Raw genomic sequence first — 19,018 nt, 5'->3', positions numbered from 1 at the left:
TGAATGGCACCATATACCATCTGTACAACATTTTCATGTGCTGTTCCATGTGCATCGAGGATCTAATGAGCCTTTTTGGGTTTGAGATCCACTTTTCTATATGCTTAGTAGAAACCACAATGGAGATTGGATTCCCACTGGGAGGCAATCCTGGAGGTATGGTATGGAGCGTATGTGAGTAGTAGACTGTACCACATGGAGATTCACTTACAGTGCGGGGGTAATTTCCCATTAATGCAAATTTGTTTCCATACTGAAATAGACGTTTGTGGTTTTTTGTCACGAGGACAAATAGATTTGAGTTGTAAGTATGAGTAGTGGGAGGTAAGTGGAAGACAGTGTTTTTCTGACAGGTGGTCAAAATCGAGGAGGGTATTATTTGGAAAAATATGATACAGATGCGTAATCCCCACCACATTTTATGGGGCTGCATGAAAAGTAGGGATACAATAGGTTAGAGCCCTAAGTGGTGTAGCAAGTGAAAGATCTGGTATGCTACTGAAGGAAGGTTTGCCTCTATCCCACACATCTGACCTATCAGCTGTATTTGGAGGGGTATGTTCAGGACAAATGGTCTGAGCCCACGGGGAAGCCACAGTAGGTCTGCCAGGGCATAAGGCTCTATCCTCTTTCTTTGCATTTCAACCCATTAGGGTGGTGCTGTGTTAATAAAGTCAGGTGCTGCCGACGCCAATATAGTAGCGTGTTAATAGGTTTGGATGTTGGGGACCACCAGGCCACCTCTGTTCTTAGGTGCTCCTATGAGAGCCCTCTGGACTCTGGGTTTCTTTCCTGCCCAAATGAATTTATCTAAGTCTCGTTGGATACTTTTAAGAAAGGAGGAGGGGATTGGGATCAGGAGCGTGCGAAACAGATATTGCATTTTAGGAAGTACGGATGTTTTGAAAGCCTTGATCCTTTCTGTTCACGAGAAGAACAGTGGGCACCATTTATTCAGTAATTGTTGGCAAGCCTTCCAGGTCAGAAGGTAATTCATTCAAATAATTGTCACGGTTTTGGGGTGAAACGGCTCGGTATGCCTGTCTTCCCCTGCATGTTGCAACCCACATGGAATGGCTGCAGGGGCCAGTGGGGCGAGGATAGAGTGCGGTGCGCCTTGCAATCATGGCATGTTGCTGAAGTGCTGTGGTATAAATGGTTGGCCGGAAGGAGGGCTTGGCGCGTCCCCCACTCCCAGGACCATGTGGCGTCTGGTGAGTGAGCACAGCGCACCAGCCTCTCCCAGTGTGCCCTGACATAATCCCCCTTTAAGGTGCAGCAGACTCAGGATGCACCCAAAAGTTGGACTTGAAAATTCATGGGAAGTTCTCACCAGAGCAGGGGTGTGTACTTTTGCAGTGGGTACACCTGAGCGTTTTTTCTGGGCTGTTGGGAACAGATGCATTAGGGAATAAATCTATTGGGCAATCATGGATACACTATAATTTCTTTATCAGACAAATCTTTGAATATTTCAGAAACTTTCATATCCTGTTGCATGTAGATTTCGGGAATTGCATCAAAGAAATTACAGGAGTCTCTATTGGTAAGAAAAAAAAAATCTGGCAAATATCAGATGATTAGGACACAGTAGCAGACCCCCACTTGATTACAGGGTAAAGGAGGCAAAGCCAGGGTAATCCAAGGATCACAGGAGACAAAAGAGAGGGAGCCAAATCAAAGCATAGTGTTTCTGTATGTACTTTTCCAAGCAAGACTTTCAGGGGGATAGTCTTTTACCACATGACCAGACTTTGGAAGGCTGCCATCAGCCATTTGAATAAACTGCGGTGCAATCTTGTTAGACATGGGTATAGACAATGTATTTTCCAGAGCAATATCAAGGGAACACTCACCATAGCGGATAATTTAATCTGATCTCTGATCTTCCCATTTAAGGATAAGAGGCAGAATCAGATGAGGCATGGCTGGGCTGGGCTTGGGTACAGAAGAGCTTAAAGAAGCCAGGATGAGGTTTCCTTGTCTGGTTGCTGTTTTTCCGGTAGAGGGACTTGTGGTTCAGGAGCAAGTGGTTCATCGTCAGGAAGTGGAGTCAGGTGTGCAGGAAAGGAGGGTGGTGCCATCAGCTGTGACTGTAATTGCATTTGTCCAGTTTGCAGATCTTGAACAGTTTGACCCAGGGAGTTTACTTGAAGGATCAGGTTGTTCAAAGCTTCTGCAATCTCTGTGTGCTCCATGACTGGCTCATTTGTTATGTCACGGGTTTGGGGTGAATGGGCTCAGTATGCAGAGATTTTATATGGACACAGTCACTGAATCAAAAGGTTGTTATTTTGAAAACAAATAAATAGAATGGAAAAGTCTCAATACAAGTATAAATGGTAAATAAAGCAATTCCTTCATAAGAAAAAAAAGTCTTTAAGAAAAATAAAGTATTTTACCAGAGTTCCAGCACTTGGCAAATGAAGAAATACTTGATTGAAGCTGTAGTTTAATTGCAGGATATAGGTTAAAGCTGGAGCAGCGTTGCAGGGGTTAACCAAAAGTAAAAACAACACTGCAGGGGTTAACCAAGGTGAATCAGTGTTGCAGGGGTTAATCATGGTTGAAGGCAGGTTTCAGATAGACAAGAGTTGATTCAGGGGAATTCCACAGGTGAGGGTAATCAACTCACTTCAGTCAGTAGAAACAGCACTGCAGGGGCTAACCAAGGTTGAATCAGCGCATAGTTGCCAACTGTTCCGTTTTTGCCGGGACAGTCCTGACAAGCTGGAGTCTGTCCTGGGCAATTTACTCTCCCTGGACAGTCCGGGCACCTTGCTGGGCTATGTGCTTTTATTATGTTCCCTCTGACTTTATCAGGACAGAGATGCTGGGGACTGGAGAGAGGAGCTGGAGGCTGCATTGGGCCAGACGGAGCACTGAGAGTCTCCCTTCCGATTTTCCAGCAGCTTCCCAGGCAAACAGGCTCCTGCTCTGCCTTGCAGCTGCAGGCTCCGCCCCCACAATGTAAGCTCCACCCACACATGTAAGATCCACCCCCCCATCTTCAAGCTCCGCCCCCACGTTAAGCAGGAGACCTTGCTGCAAAAAATGTTTACCTGACCTCCCAGCAACAGCCTCCAGTGCCAGGTAGGCTTGATATACTCAGCCTTGTGCGTGCGTGTGTTTGTGTGTGTAAAAAAGTAGCCTGTGTGTATTCAACAGTGAGAGAGCTAGGTTTTTAATCCCGTCGTCCCTGATCCACAAACTGTTGGATTAGAGACTTGGGAAAAAAGGGGGGTCAGGGTGGTGGTACCAGTTCCACCTAGATTGGGCTTGGACCCTAATATTTATATAAGAATTAGAGAAATGTGCAGATTGGATAGCTCCCCTTTAAAAAGAGAAAAGGGGAACGCTCCTAATCAACCTGGTATTTGGGAAAGAACACTAATTTATTGGACAAGTACCTTAGATATGTCCAAAATATGAGGAGAGGTATCGTTAAGGACAAAGCATACACATATTGGGAAGCACTAGATAGACTTGTATCCTAACATAAACAGTGAAACACTGTAACTTTATTAAACAAACTGTAGAGAGGATACAATGTATCAGTGTCCCATAAATGCTTAAATCTTAAAAAATCTCCTCAGTGGATAGGTCTCAATACCCCAATATCAATCAAGGCAAATTATGCTCAAGTATAAATTGTATGGTGGTAGAGTGGTCCGCAGAGGAGAAAAAAGAAAATGTGATACCTTTCAATCTTAATAGAAGTTGTACAGATGGAGTAATGGAGACAGTATTGCACAAAATAAGGAGGGACACAGGCTGTCCGTTTGGACAGAAATGTAAAGTTGCCTGGAGTGGTTGGTTAAATGTTTAGGAGTAATAGAATAAAGTGGTAAATCGAATAAGGTACAAGAATCCCCTGTTGGTCCACTATTCTAGGCTCCTGTAAACTCCCCCCAACACCTTCGTGGGTGTTCTATCCGTGGTAGAATACTGTGCTATGTCTCCTTCCACTGCTGTCATCAGGCTAGTCCACACAATATAGGGAGGGACACAAGCTGTCCGTTTGAACAGAATTTGAAAGTTGCCTAGAGGAGTTAATTAAATATTAGGAATAGTAGAGGAAAATAGTAAATTAAATAAGGTACAAAAATCCCCTGTAGATCCACTCTTCTACGCTCCTATAAACTCCCCCCAACACCTTCGTGGGTGTTCTGTCCTTTGTAGAACGCTATGCTCTGTCCCCTTCCCCTAATATCATTGGACTAGTCCAGCTTCTATTGAGAGATGAACAAACATTCTGTTAACGAAAATAGGACAAAATAAAAAATGAAATAAGTGTCAATAGAGGATTCCCTCGTGCATCGTGATGTGCTCAGTGAGTGAGGGAGATCCAGTGCGAAAGACCCGACGCGCGTTTCAGAGTGCAAGACTCCTTCGTCAGGGGCTGAAAATTGCCGCCCAATCCCCCCCGTATTTAAATCTGAGCTGGCCAATAGGAAGATGAGTATCATCATTAATGACGTGTCGCTGTGCGACCACGTGGGATTGCTGTGGGCGGGGTCTAAGCCGCCGCGTCAGAGTGATTGGCAGCTAGTTTACCTCCCTCTATCCCCAGAGATAACGGCGATCTATAAAGAAGTTGTGACATTATATTTGAGCTTCCCTTTTTTTGAGCAGGGGAGCATTAGAGATCTCTCTTACTGTCAATGTTAAATTAATACATTTGGAGATCTGCCCATAATTCTTAATGTACTTTTCGATCGCTTTTTGTTATATACAAAGTAAAGTCTTTAATTGAAGGTGTAAAATCCCCCATTCTGTTGTGTCAATTCTAATTAGAGAGGAATATCATTTAATATCTCTTATTTTGTAGTGGTATGTATTTGTAAAGATATATTTAGTAAAGATATATACCCACCAATCTGAGAAGACGTGAATGTTACTGGATATACCGCCTAAAAACATTGTCCCCCAGGGGACTTAATGAAGGTTTTTCATACTCTCCTTTTATTTGAAAAATTAAGGTCTCTAAAACACCAACTTCTAGAACATTGATTAATAGCGACGGGTATACCTTAGCAAGTCTACTTATTTTGCAACCATCTTTTTCCTTAACGTATAGGTTATTTAATTTTTGAATCACAAATAGCACATTTAGTTGAACATTCTTATTGTCCTTACTCCCCTTCCCCCCCCCCCTCCCCCCTCCTTTTCTCTCCCCCCCCCTTTACCCCTCAGTCTGTTTCATTCTAATACGGAAGATCAAATAGTAATGAAAGTATACACTCACTGTATTGATCCTAATATATTTCATCAAATGATAATAAATCACAGAAGATACTTCCCTTTAATGATTGAGACATAAAAAGTATCAGTGGGTCTACATCTTTAAATGATAATAGATAATTCAGAAGACATTCTTCTTTAATCAAAAATTGATATATAAGGATTGGTGGGTATATATCTTTACTAAATATATCTTTACAAATACATACCACTACAAAATAAGAGATATTAAATGATATTCCTCTCTAATTAGAATTGACACAACAGAATGGGGGATTTTACACCTTCAATTAAAGACTTTACTTTGTATATAACAAAAAGCGATCGAAAAGTACATTAAGAATTATGGGCAGATCTCCAAATGTATTAATTTAACATTGACAGTAAGAGAGATCTCTAATGCTCCCCTGCTCAAAAAAAGGGAAGCTCAAATATAATGTCACAACTTCTTTATAGATCGCCGTTATCTCTGGGGATAGAGGGAGGTAAACTAGCTGCCAATCACTCTGACGCGGCGGCTTAGACCCCGCCCACAGCAATCCCACGTGGTCGCACAGCGACACGTCATTAATGATGATACTCATCTTCCTATTGGCCAGCTCAGATTTAAATACGGGGGGGATTGGGCGGCAATTTTCAGCCCCTGACGAAGGAGTCTTGCACTCTGAAACGCGCGTCGGGTCTTTCGCACTGGATCTCCCTCACTCACTGAGCACATCACGATGCACGAGGGAATCCTCTATTGACACTTATTTCATTTTTTATTTTGTCCTATTTTCGTTAACAGAATGTTTGTTCATCTCTCAATAGAAGCTGGACTAGTCCAATGATATTAGGGGAAGGGGACAGAGCATAGCGTTCTACAAAGGACAGAACACCCACGAAGGTGTTGGGGGGAGTTTATAGGAGCGTAGAAGAGTGGATCTACAGGGGATTTTTGTACCTTATTTAATTTACTATCTTCCTCTACTATTCCTAATATTTAATTAACTCCTCTAGGCAACTTTCAAATTCTGTTCAAACGGACAGCTTGTGTCCCTCCCTATATTGTGTGGACTAGCCTGATGACAGCAGTGGAAGGAGACATAGCACAGTATTCTACCACGGATAGAACACCCACGAAGGTGTTGGGGGGAGTTTACAGGAGCCTAGAATAGTGGACCAACAGGGGATTCTTGTACCTTATTCGATTTACCACTTTATTCTATTACTCCTAAACATTTAACCAACCACTCCAGGCAACTTTAAATTTCTGTCCAAACGGACAGCCTGTGTCCCTCCTTATTTTGTGCAATACTGTCTCCATTACTCCATCTGTACAACTTCTATTAAGATTGAAAGGTATCACATTTTCTTTTTTCTCCTCTGCGGACCACTCTACCACCATACAATTTATACTTGAGCATAATTTGCCTTGATTGATATTGGGGTATTGAGACCTATCCACTGAGGAGATTTTTTAAGATTTAAGCATTTATGGGACACTGATACATTGTATCCTCTCTACAGTTTGTTTAATAAAGTTACAGTGTTTCACTGTTTATGTTAGGATACAAGTCTATCTAGTGCTTCCCAATATGTGTATGCTTTGTCCTTAACGATACCTCTCCTCATATTTTGGACATATCTAAGGTACTTGTCCAATAAATTAGTGTTCTTTCCCAAATACCAGGTTGATTAGGAGCGTTCCCCCTTTCTCTTTTTAAAGGGGAGCTATCCAATCTGCACATTTCTCTAATGTGTGTATTCAACAGTCTCTCTGTGTGTTCAGCAATGTGTGTATTCAGTCTGTGCTTGTGTGTATTTAGCAATCTGTGTGTATTCAGCAGCATGTGTGCATTCAGCAGTCTGTGTATCTATTCAGCATTCTGTGTGTATTTAGCAGTCTCTGTGTGTGTGTGTGTGTGTGTGTGTTTGTGTGTGTGTGTGTATTCAGTGTACTGTGTGTATGCACTCTGTATGTATGTGTGTGTTCAGCAGCCTGTGTCCATTCAGCAGTCTGTATGTGTGTACTTAGCTGTCTGTGTATGTGTACTCAGCAGTCTGTCTGTGTGTACTCAGCAGTCAGCATATGCGTGTATTTAGCAGTCGGTGTATGCGTGTATTCAGCAGTCTGTGTGTATTCAGCCATGTGCGTGTGTGTATTCAACAGTCTGTGCGTGTTTGGGTATATATAGTGGCCTGTGTATATTCGCAAGTTTTGGAGTCAAGGGCTAGGTACAGCCAATCGGATCTGCAAGAGGGTTACTTAGACTCACTTATTCCTTAGCTCATTGCCCTGTCGTGGTATCCCTTAGATGGTTATCCGAGAGTGTGTTCCTGATCGTGTTTTTCAGTTTTTTTACTTTGGCTTCTTTTTCACTTCCCTGATTTCTGGTACCCTTGGCTTTTGGCTTCTCCTTATCGCTGTGTCTCGTTCTGTGTCCCTGACCTTGGCTAGTTTTCTGACTATTCTCGGCTTCGTTAAGTCTGGCTCTAAAGCCCGGTAAGTCGTTACCCTTAGTTCTAGGGTGTGATACGATTCTGCGTGCTGGATCAATATAATCCTGACATTACGACAGGGCCATAGATCCTGCAGATATGTGTCAGCACATAGTAGCTTGTGAGAGAAAGCTAGAGGAGGATGATCACCGTATGGCTTTCAATACGCTACTAATACGTACGGCTCATTTGCAGCCTGAGGTCCCTTCGGCAGGTACACCCCCACCTACTGTACCTACACCTATTGTATATAGAGCACCTACCTCACCCTATCTTCACCCCCGCATTTTGAAGGTAATATTCATGAATGTCGGGGATTCCTTAATCATATTGAGTATCATTTTGAAGCCTCACCTTGGTCTTTTCCCACGGATAGAGCTAAAATTGGGTACTTAATGAACCAACTACAAGGTAAAGCCTCAGCATGGGCTTTTACTCTCCAGTTATGGGAGAGTAATAAGACTGTTGTCCATAATTACCAGGAATTCCTTGCAGAATTCAAAATAACGTTTGAACCATAGGAAAGGGAGAGCAATGCCTCCACTGCCCTAATGTGTATCAAGCAAGGGAACTGGCCTGCCTCAGAGTATGCCATAGAAATCCGCACCCTGGCTTCTGAGGTAGACTGGACCAATAATGGATTAATCACCACATTCTCAGAGGGATTATCCAAAGCTATCCTTGATGAGATTGCAGCCAAAGAACTACCAGGGAGATTAAATGAAAACATCACTTACGTGATGCATATAGATGATCGACTTAGGAACAGGGAGATAACTAGAAATAAAACCAGACATATGAATATGTCATTAGCTCCTCGCTTCTCTAGTCCTGTTGTTTCTGGCCCTCCTGTGCAGTCTGAAACTGAACCTATGCAGTTAGGGGTTATGAGACTGTCAGAGGCAGAAAGACAGTTTAGGAGAAAAGAGGGCCTTAGCTTATACTGTGGCAAGAAAGAACACATAAGAAATGCTTGCCCCATACATCCGGAAAACTTGCGCACCTAAGAACCCTTAGGGGACCGGTCTTAGGTGTGATGGATATGTCCCCTGATACTATCCAAAAGTAGATGTTACTAGTAATGTTACTGCTCTATGCAACAAGAAACATTTTTAATGTAAAGCCCTGATGGACTCAGGTGCTGCAGGAAACTTTATTGACATACAATTTTTCAGTAAACACCTCCTACCCATCAAGGAGAGATCATCACCCTTGGCCATCAAGGCCATTGATGGGAGACCTCTCTCTAAACCTCTACTTACCCACAAAACTATGCCTATTACTGTTACTATAGGAGCGTTACATAAAGAAATCATTACATTTCAGATAATTGCTTCCCCTTCTTGTCCCATTATACTAGGATTCCCATGGCTTGTTAAGCATAATCCTCATATTGACTTGGCAAAGGGGGAAATACTAGAATGGGATAAACAATGTAGTAAGATATGTATGTTACTGTCACGGTTCTCACCGCAACATCCAGACAGCCAGAAGAGGTCGCCTCAGAAGTGCCCAATGAGGGACTTGAACCTGGGTACTTTGCAATCCTGTACTTGCCTTTATTGCCTCTGAGCCACTATACAGCTCTAATAATTGCCTGAAGTATAATCTTGCCTTGTATCCAGCACTGGGGGCTGGATGTTTTTCTGTGGCTATTCCAACATTCTCAGCACACCTGTGGGTGATCACCAATTAGCCAGGTATAAGACACTACCTCTCTCTGAGGGCAGTGTCAGTTCATTGACTCTGGTTCCTGTATTGCTGCTTTGTGTTCCAGTGTTCTCCTGTTGATTCCTGACCTTGGATTGTTATTTCGTTGTACCCTGACTTCTGGCATCCTCTGACCTCGGCTCTCTACTCGTTTATCTTGATTTCTGGCACGCTCTGGCTTACCCACGACTACTCTCCTGGTTTATCCGTTTCTGTACTGCGACTTGGAGCATTAACCTGCACAGCCCCTGTGCACAGACTCACAGGCCAGGTGAGTTCTTACCTGACCACCTTGGCCTGTGTTTAATTACAAGGGTGAGCATATATCTGCGCTACAGACTCCCAACCAAGGTAAGCCGTTACAGTTACCCATTACTAAAAGAGTGGGCATTGTTGCTCTACCTACTCCTACGCCTCAGCCAATGAAATTCCTGTGCAGTACTGGGAGGTTAAAGAAGTGTTTAGTAAAAGTCACACCGATACGCTGCCTCCTCACAGATCTTATGATTGCTCCATAGATTTGTTACCCGGCACTATGCCCCGTAAGGGGGCAGTTTATGCCTTATCACCACAGGAAAGTAGGATTATGGAGGATTGCATTAAAGAGTCTCTACAAAAAGGTCAGATACGGAAATCTTCTTCACCTGCAGGTGCGGGGTTCTTTTGTATCCAAGAAAGATAGAGTTACGGCCATGTATTGATTATAGGGCATTGAACAAGATCACCATCAAAAATGCTTATCCCATTCCCCTTAACTTAGAATTGTTTGACAGACTCCAGGACGCTAAGATGTTTACCAAACTCGACCTTAGGAGTTCTTACAATTTGGTAAGGATTAAGGAGGTTCATGAATGGAGAACTGAATTAACACGAGAAGTGGTCACTATTAGGGATCGACCGATATTGATTTTTTTTAGAGCCGATACAGATACCGATAATCTGTGAACTTTCAGGACGATAGCCGATAACTTATATAGCCGATAACTTGTATTGATTATAGGGCATTGAACAAGATCACCATCAAAAATGCTTATCCCATTCCCCTTAACTTAGAATTGTTTGACAGACTCCAGGACGCTAAGATGTTTACCAAACTCGACCTTAGGAGTTCTTACAATTTGGTAAGGATTAAGGAGGTTCATGAATGGAGAACTGAATTAACACGAGAAGTGGTCACTATTAGGGATCGACCGATATTAATTTTTTTTAGAGCCGATACAGATACCGATAATCTGTGAACTTTCAGGACGATAGCCGATAACTTACTGATATTCTGTACATTTACCATTTTTAAAAAATAAACTATTTCTAAAGGCAAATGCACAAAATATACATGCCACATGTAGTGGATGCAGTGTGTTTAGACAGGGGAGCTGTGTGTGTTTGTGTAGTGTGTGTGTGTGTAGTGGATGCGGTGTGTATTTGTGTAGTGTGTATATAATACAGGGAGTGCAGAATTATTAGGCAAGTTGTATTTTTGAGGATTCATTTTATTATTGAACAACAACCATGTTCTCAATGAACCCAAAAAACTCGTTAATATCAAAGCTGAATATTTTTGGAAGTAGTTTTTAGTTTGTTTTTAGTTATAGCTATTTTAGGGGGATATCTGTGTGTGCAGGTGACTATTACTGTGCATAATTATTAGGCAACTTAACAAAAAACAAATATATACCCATTTCAATTATTTATTTTTTACCAGTGAAACCAATATAACATCTCAACATTCACAAATATACATTTCTGACATTCAAAAACATAACAAAAACAAATCAGTGACCAATATAGCCACCTTTCTTTGCAAGGACACTCAAAAGCCTGCCATCCATGGATTCTGTCAGTGTTTTGATCTGTTCACCATCAACATTGCGTGCAGCAGCAACCACAGCCTCCCAGACACTGTTCAGAGAGGTGTACTGTTTTCCCTCCTTGTAAATCTCACATTTGATGATGGATCACAGGTTCTCAATGGGGTTCAGATCAGGTGAACAAGGAGGCCATGTCATTAGATTTTCTTCTTTTATACCCTTTCTTGCCAGCCACGCTGTGGAGTACTTGGACGCGTGTGATGGAGCATTGTCCTGCATGAAAATCATGTTTTTCTTGAAGGATGCAGACTTCTTCCTGTACCACTGCTTGAATAAGGTGTCTTCCAGAAACTGGCAGTAGGACTGGGAGTTGAGCTTGACTCCATCCTCAACCCGAAAAGGCCCCACAAGCTCATCTTTGATGATACCAGCCCAAACCAGTACTCCACCTCCACCTTGCTGGCGTCTGAGTCGGACTGGAGCTCTCTGCCCTTTACCAATCCATCCATCTGGCCCATCAAGACTCACTCTCATTTCATCAGTCCATAAAACCTTAGAAAAATCAGTCTTGAGATATTTCTTGGCCCAGTCTTGACGTTTCAGCTTGTGTGTCTTGTTCAGTGGTGGTCGTCTTTCAGCCTTTCTTACCTTGGCCATGTCTCTGAGTATTGCACACCTTGTGCTTTTGGGAACTCCAGTGATGTTGCAGCTCTGAAATATGGCCAAACTGGTGGCAAGTGGCATCTTGGCAGCTGCACGCTTGACTTTTCTCAGTTCATGGGCAGTTATTGTGCGCCTTGGTTTCTCCACACGCTTCTTGCGACCCTGTTGACTATTTTGAATGAAACGCTTGATTGTTCGATGATCACGCTTCAGAAGCTTTGCAATTTTAAGAGTGCTGCATCCCTCTGCAAGATATCTCACTATTTTTGACTTTTCTGAGCCTGTCAAGTCCTTCTTTTGACCCATTTTGCCAAACGAAAGGAAGTTGCCTAATAATTATGCACACCTGATATAGGGTGTTGATGTCATTAGACCACACCCCTTCTCATTACAGAGATGCACATCACCTAATATGCTTAATTGGTAGTAGGCTTTCGAGCCTATACAGCTTGGAGTAAGACAACATGCATAAAGAGGATGATGTGGTCAAAATACTCATTTGCCTAATAATTCTGCACTCCCTGTATATGCAGAGTGTGTTTGTGTAGTGTGTGTATAGTGAATGCAGTGCGTTTTTATGTAGTGTGTATATAATGAATGCAGAGTGTGTGTTTGCGTAGTGTGTGTGTATAGTGAATGTAGTATGTGGAATGTGTAAAGTGAATGCAGTGTGTGTGGTGAATGCGGTGTGTGTATGGTGAATGCAGTTTGTTTGTGTTGTGTGTGTATATAATGAATGCTAAACTTCAAAATTAAAAAAATGATAGCCAAAGAGAGCAAAACCAACCCCAAAGCATATTTAAGTACATAAATTCTTTTAAAAAAAAAACAACCTGAAATGGGGGTGTTACTTACCTGATCGCCGTCGTTCCCCCGGCGGCGATCGGCGTTGCTCCCGTTGTGGGGAGACTGCCTGCAGCCCAGACAGTCTACCCATGGCAGATTAGGACCCCTGGGGCCATGTGATCGCTCAACAGGGTGACCACATGGCCACAATAGGTGTCCATGTGTCTGCCTGCAGGGGCCTGTCTGTGCTGACAGGCAGTCTCCCTGCAACTGTAAAATCATAAAAAAAATAAAGTTAAAGTTAATAAAAAAATAATAATTATATATGTGTATATATATAAATGATATATAGACATATTATACCTACCAATTGGTGATCAAACCGTCTGATAAAGGCGGCAATGTGGTCCTTATGGATCATACCAATTACATACAGATGGTACACAAATTATTAAGTGATAAAGATACTTATCGAGCACTTAAACATGACCCTACCATGCAATTCTACACTGAAATAAAAGCTATGTTGAATCAGGCTCTATACGACAACCTGATCACTAAAAACAAATTTGATTTCATGTTGGTAAGACAGCCTATACTCTCAACTTTCTATAGCTTACCTAAAGTCCACAAGTCCCTTGACCAACCATCAGGTAGACCGATTGTATCAGGATGTGGAAATCTGACCCAGAACTTGAGTATATTTCTGGATAAGATTCTGTCACCTATCGTTTCTAAGCTACCATCGTACATAAGAGACACAAAACAAATGCTCAACTTTCTGAAGGATATCCCCATACCAGATCAGGCAGCATTGTGCAGTCTGGATGTGGAGTCCCTTTACAGCTCTATACCCCACACACAGGGAATTAACAACATCAAAACTATTCTTGAACAAGAATTACAATTCCCAGCTGCATACACTGAATTTGTTTCTAATATCCTCAGAACTGTCCTTACCAAAAACATCTTTCTCTTTAACGGTACTATCTACCAGCAAATTAGGGGGACTACATACCAATTGGACAGTATTTAAGATTAAGACGCAACTGTTCTTCCATAGACGATTTTAAAATTAAAGCATGGGAACTCAGACGCGCATTTAAGGATAAGGGCTACCCTAATAGGGTCTTACGGAGAGCCTACACCAGAGCAATCAGCACCGAACGAGAATGTCTCCTTACTGATGACATAACACAGAAACAAGATGATAAATTAATTCGATGCATTGCCACATTTGATGCAGGCTGGGACTTTATGATGGGCACCCTAAAACGATACTGGCCAATTTTGACATCTGATCCAGATGTCAAACAAGTAGTTACCACATTCCCCTCCGTGACAGCACGGAGAGGAGGGAACTTACGAGACACTCTGGTACACAGCCATTTAGCCCCCCTAAAAAGAGGTAGCAAAGATTACCTACCAAAGGGAACATATAAGTGTGGACACTGTAGCGCATGCGAATTCATGGACCAAAAAACAAAGGAATTCACTGACAGTGAGAATAGGGAGTCTTTTCCGATACGTTCCTTCTTTAACTGCAGGACAGAGGGCGTCATCTACCTACTTACCTGCTCATGTGGCCAAAAATTTAATTACATGAGATTCTATAAATAATGGTATGTAAAGAAAGCCCCCTTTGTCCTGAAAAAAATAATATATCATTTGTATGGGAACAGTAAATGAGAGAGTGGAAGATTACAGCTAAACACAAACACCACAAAAGTGTAAAAAGATGCCTGGTCGCAAATGTACAACATCGCAAAAACAGTCCGGTCCTTAAGGGGTTAAGTAACTAAGTGTAGAAAAAAGTGAACCTTTGTTTTTAATCATTCAAGATTATTTTCTTTCAGGAAGTGTTCCGGTGGATTGAAGGGAGGCAGATGTGTTAGCTATATGCAAAAAGGATTCAAAATCATTGCCTGGAAATTATAGACCTGTGAGCTTTACTTCTGTGGCTGGGAAAATATTTGAAAGGTATTAAGGGGACCAGTCTTATTCAAGAATTCCATGAGAAGAACATGGTTATCAGCAAAAATCAGCATGGTTTTATGAAGCACAGGTCCTGTCAAACTAACTTGATTGTGTTCTATGAAGAAGTAAGTAGAAGTATAGATCAGGGTGTTGCAGTGGATGTGATCTATTTGGATTTTGCCAAGGAATTTGATACAGTTACACACAATAGATTAGTGTTCAAACTCAAAGAAATCTGTCTAGATGAAAATGCTTGTTCTTGGGTAGAACATTGGCTTAAAAATAGAGTATAAAGAGTTGTCATTAATGGTAAATTTTCAAGCTGGACAGAAGTGGCAAGTGGTGTCCCTCAGGGTTCTGTTCTGGGACCCCTTCTATTTAACATGTTTATAAATGATCTGAAAAAAGCATTGAAAGTTATGTTTCAGTGTTTGCAGATGACACAAAACTCTGTAAAGTAATACAATGTGAGCAAGATATTACCTTGCTGCAGAGGGATTTAGATAGACTGGGGGACTGGGCACTCAAATGGCAGATGAAATGTAATGTTGAAAAATGCAAAGATATGCACTTCGGTGTAAAGAATGCACAAGCAACGTAAAACCTTAATAGAAGCGAATTAGTGATAACAACACACGAAAAGGACCTGGGAATTGTTATAGACAACAAACTATGCAAAAATGTGCAATGTCAATCAGCAGTGGCTAAGGCCACTAAGGTATTGTCATGCATGAAAAAGGGCATTTATTCTCGGGATGAGAATATCATTTTGACTCTTTATAAATCACTGGTAAGACCACATGTTGAATATACTGTGCAATTTTGGGCACCTGTTCTAAAAAAGGATATTATGGCACTATAAAAAGTACAGAGGCAGGCTACAAAATTAATAAAATGAATGGAACATATCAGCTATGAAGAAAGGTTAACAAATTTAAACCTCTTAAGTTTAGAAAAACATCACCTGAGAGGGGATATTATATCATTATACAAATATATTTGGGGCCAATACAAACAACCATTGTGTGGAAATCTAGTCACAAACCAGACTTTACATAGGACACAAGGTCATGCATTTAGACAGAATAAAGAAGATTTTGTCTAAGGCAGTGGTTCTCAACCCAGTCCTCATGAAACCACAACCAGTCCTGGATTTAGGGATTACAGAGTTGTGCCTAATGTGTTTTTTGTTGTTGTTGTTGTTAATAAAAACACCTTAGACACAACTGGGTTATCCCTAAATCCAGGACTGGTTAAGGTTCCATGAAGACTGTTTTGGGAACCACTGGTCTAAGGCAAATATTATTATTTTTTTTTTTTACTGTAAGAACAATAAGGATGTGATGAATTCTCTGCCTGAAGAAGTGGTTTTATCAGAGTCTATACAGATGTTCAAACAGCTACTAGATGCATACTTGCAAAAACAGAATATTCAAGGATATAATTTTTCAATGTAGGGTAATAACTGCTTTATCTAAGTATACATCTGACTGCCATTCTGTGGTCAAGAAGGACTTTTTTCCTAGCTTGTTGCAAAATTGGAAGTGCTTCAAACTGTGTGTTTTTTTATTTTATTTTATTTTTTACTTCTTTTAGATCAACAGCAAAAAACAAATGTGAGGAAGGTTGAGCTTAATGGAGGCAAGTCTCTTTTCAGCTATGTAATGCAGAGTGTGTGTTTGTGTAGTGTGTGTATAGTGAATGCAGTGTTTTTGTGTAGTGTGTGTGTGTGTGTGTGTTTCTGTAGGTAGGTATGTAATTTGTGTAAAATGGAGGGGAGGGGGCATTTGTTTTATTTATTTATTTTGGAATATTTCAAAATATATATATTTTTTTTAGTCCCACCCCCCTGCTTCTTACTTGGCGAGGGAGGGGGGATATGGCATTCCTTGGTGGTCCAGTGGCATAGACTGTGCAGTAGGGCCCGCAGCAAGCTCTTACTTACCTTCCCAGCAGCTCCCTTCAGCTCCCCTGTCTAAATCTCACAGCCAGTGTGTCACGCGGAGCGTTGCCATGGTAACCCGTGGCAACGTTCTGATGGCCGTGGGACTGGTGAGATTTACACAGGGGAGCTGAAGGGAGCTGCTAGGAAGGTAAGTAAGAGCTTTCTGCGGGCCCAGGACAGGCAGGCTTGTCATGGGCCCGGCGGTCCTGGTATGTATTATCGGCAATATCGGTATTTCTATGGACCAATACCGATATAGCCGAAAATACAAAATATCGGCAGATAATATTGGCCGGACCAATAATCGGTCGATCCCTAGTCCTTTCCCAGAGAGAGAGAATCAGGAAACCCACCTTTGCATCCTTGTGGGTGTTTCTCTAAAAAATTGTCACCAGCAGAGCGTAACAACGATATAGGTAACAGAGAATTGTTAACCACCATTATCCTAGCTTTGAAAGAATGGCAACATCTTTTGGAAGGTTCTAAAGATCCACTTCTGATTATTACGGATCACAAAAACTTGGCGTACATTGGAGACTTTAAAAGGCTGTCTTCTAGACAAGCTAGATGGTCGCTATTCCAGTCACGTTTTAATTTCATTATTGCCTACAGATCAGGTCCAAGAAACATTAAGGCTGATGCCCTATCAAGGCAATTTGATATAGGGGAGGAACAAGAGCAGGAAATCTCTCCCATCATACCTCCTGAATGTATTATTGCTTCTACAGTCCTTTCTCTATCTTCTCCTCTACTCTGTGCTATAATGGCAGCTCAGGCTCAGGCACCTAGTGAAAAACCTCATGATAGGATGTTTATACTTTTCCCAGAAAGAAAAGAGATACTAAGAGTGTTTCATGATAATGTGACAGCTGGTCATCCTGGTATAAATACAACTGTGTCCGTTGTCACCAGATCATTTTGGTGGTCATCTCTTAGAAAAGACATTGGAGAATATGTGGAAGCATGTACTATTTGTGCGGTTTTTAAGGTACCTCATAAACAGCAATGTGGGTTATTGCAACCGCTTCCTATACCCAATATTTCATGGTCCCATTCAGCGAAGGACTTTATTGTGGTACTCCCGATTTTGAAAGGCTATGACACCATTCTAATGGTTGTTGATCGTTTTTCTAAAATGGCACATTTTGTTCTGCTCAAGAAGTAACCTTCCTCCCAAGAACTAGTTCATATATTCATACACAAAATATTCAGGTTGCATGGTATTCCGCAGAATATGGTTTCTGACAGGGGCTCTCAGTTTGTGTCACGGTTTTGGAGAGCATTCAATAAGCAGTTGGGTATTAAATTATAATTTTCATCTTCTTATCATCCTCAAACCAATGGTGCAGCTGAAAGGGCCAACCAATCTTTGGAACAGTATTTACGGTGCTTTATAAATAGCACACATGAGAACTAGTCAGATCTACTGCCATGGGCTAAATTCGCTAGTAATAATGCTACACATGATTCCTCTGGTCTTAGTCCGTACTTTGTCAACAATGGTCGTCATCTCACTATTCTCCCTGCTGTATTCTCTGGTAGCGCTATTCCTGCATTTGATGATCATCTCACTTTTTATACGGGATATTTGGACGAAGGTCCTTACAGCATTGGAGACAGCGGCTGCTCGTTTCAAATTTCAGGCTGATAAGCGGCGTGGTGCCAACCCTGTTTACCAAGTAGGTGACAAGGTATGGCTTTCCACACGTCATATCAAGCTTAAGGTTCCTACCATGAAGTTTGCTCCCAGGTTTATTGGTCCCTTTTGTGTTATTCAGAGGATTAATCCTGTATCTTATTCTCTTGCTCTCCCTGCCACTCTACATATACCTAATACATTTCATGTATCTTTGCTTAAACCTCTTATCTGTAATAGATATCCCACTCTCTCTAATCCTCCTCCTCCTTTGGTTGTTGCTGGACACAAGGAATACGAGCTTTGCTCTATCATTGAATCCAGGTTTTCTCTGGGTTCTTTACAGTATTTTGTTGACTGGAAGGGTTATGGACCTGCTGACCATTGCTGGGTTCCTGCTACTGAAGTGCATGCTGGTTGCCTTATCTGTTCTTCCCATGCCCGGTATCCTTTCAAGCCTGGTTCTGCCTGCCCGGTGGGCAGTCTTCAAATGGGGGGTATTGTCACGTCCCTCTCACCTCCACACAGCATGGCCTCATCCAATCGCTGCAGTCATGCTGTTAAAATAATAAAAAACGTACCTAAGGCATGTCAGCTTGCCATTCAGCACCCTCATGGAGCGACCCCCATCCGGTGCGGCGTTCTAATGAATGGTGGCAACTGCGGTCCCACAAAACAATATAGCCCCGCCTCTGTACTCAACAAAGATGGCGTGACGTCACACAAATGACGCGAACGCATGTTTTGGGGTCAAAGGCTATGTACAAC

The 19,018-nt window shown here is 41.9% G+C and overlaps 1 protein-coding gene across 2 annotated transcripts in view; it reads right to left on the bottom strand.

Annotated features, from left to right (window-relative positions):
* The window catches only part of LOC134611411 (stimulated by retinoic acid gene 6 protein-like), a 236,127-nt gene that overhangs the window by 175,034 nt on the left and 42,075 nt on the right, over nucleotides 1–19,018 (bottom strand). The gene's annotated exons all lie outside the window — the stretch shown is intronic.

This window comes from Pelobates fuscus, chromosome 5 (genome assembly GCF_036172605.1).
Source record: "Pelobates fuscus isolate aPelFus1 chromosome 5, aPelFus1.pri, whole genome shotgun sequence".
NCBI classification, from domain to species: Eukaryota; Metazoa; Chordata; class Amphibia; order Anura; family Pelobatidae; genus Pelobates; species Pelobates fuscus.
The sequence above is the reverse complement of the archived record's forward strand: the minus strand, read 5'-3'. Positions and strand labels throughout refer to the sequence as shown.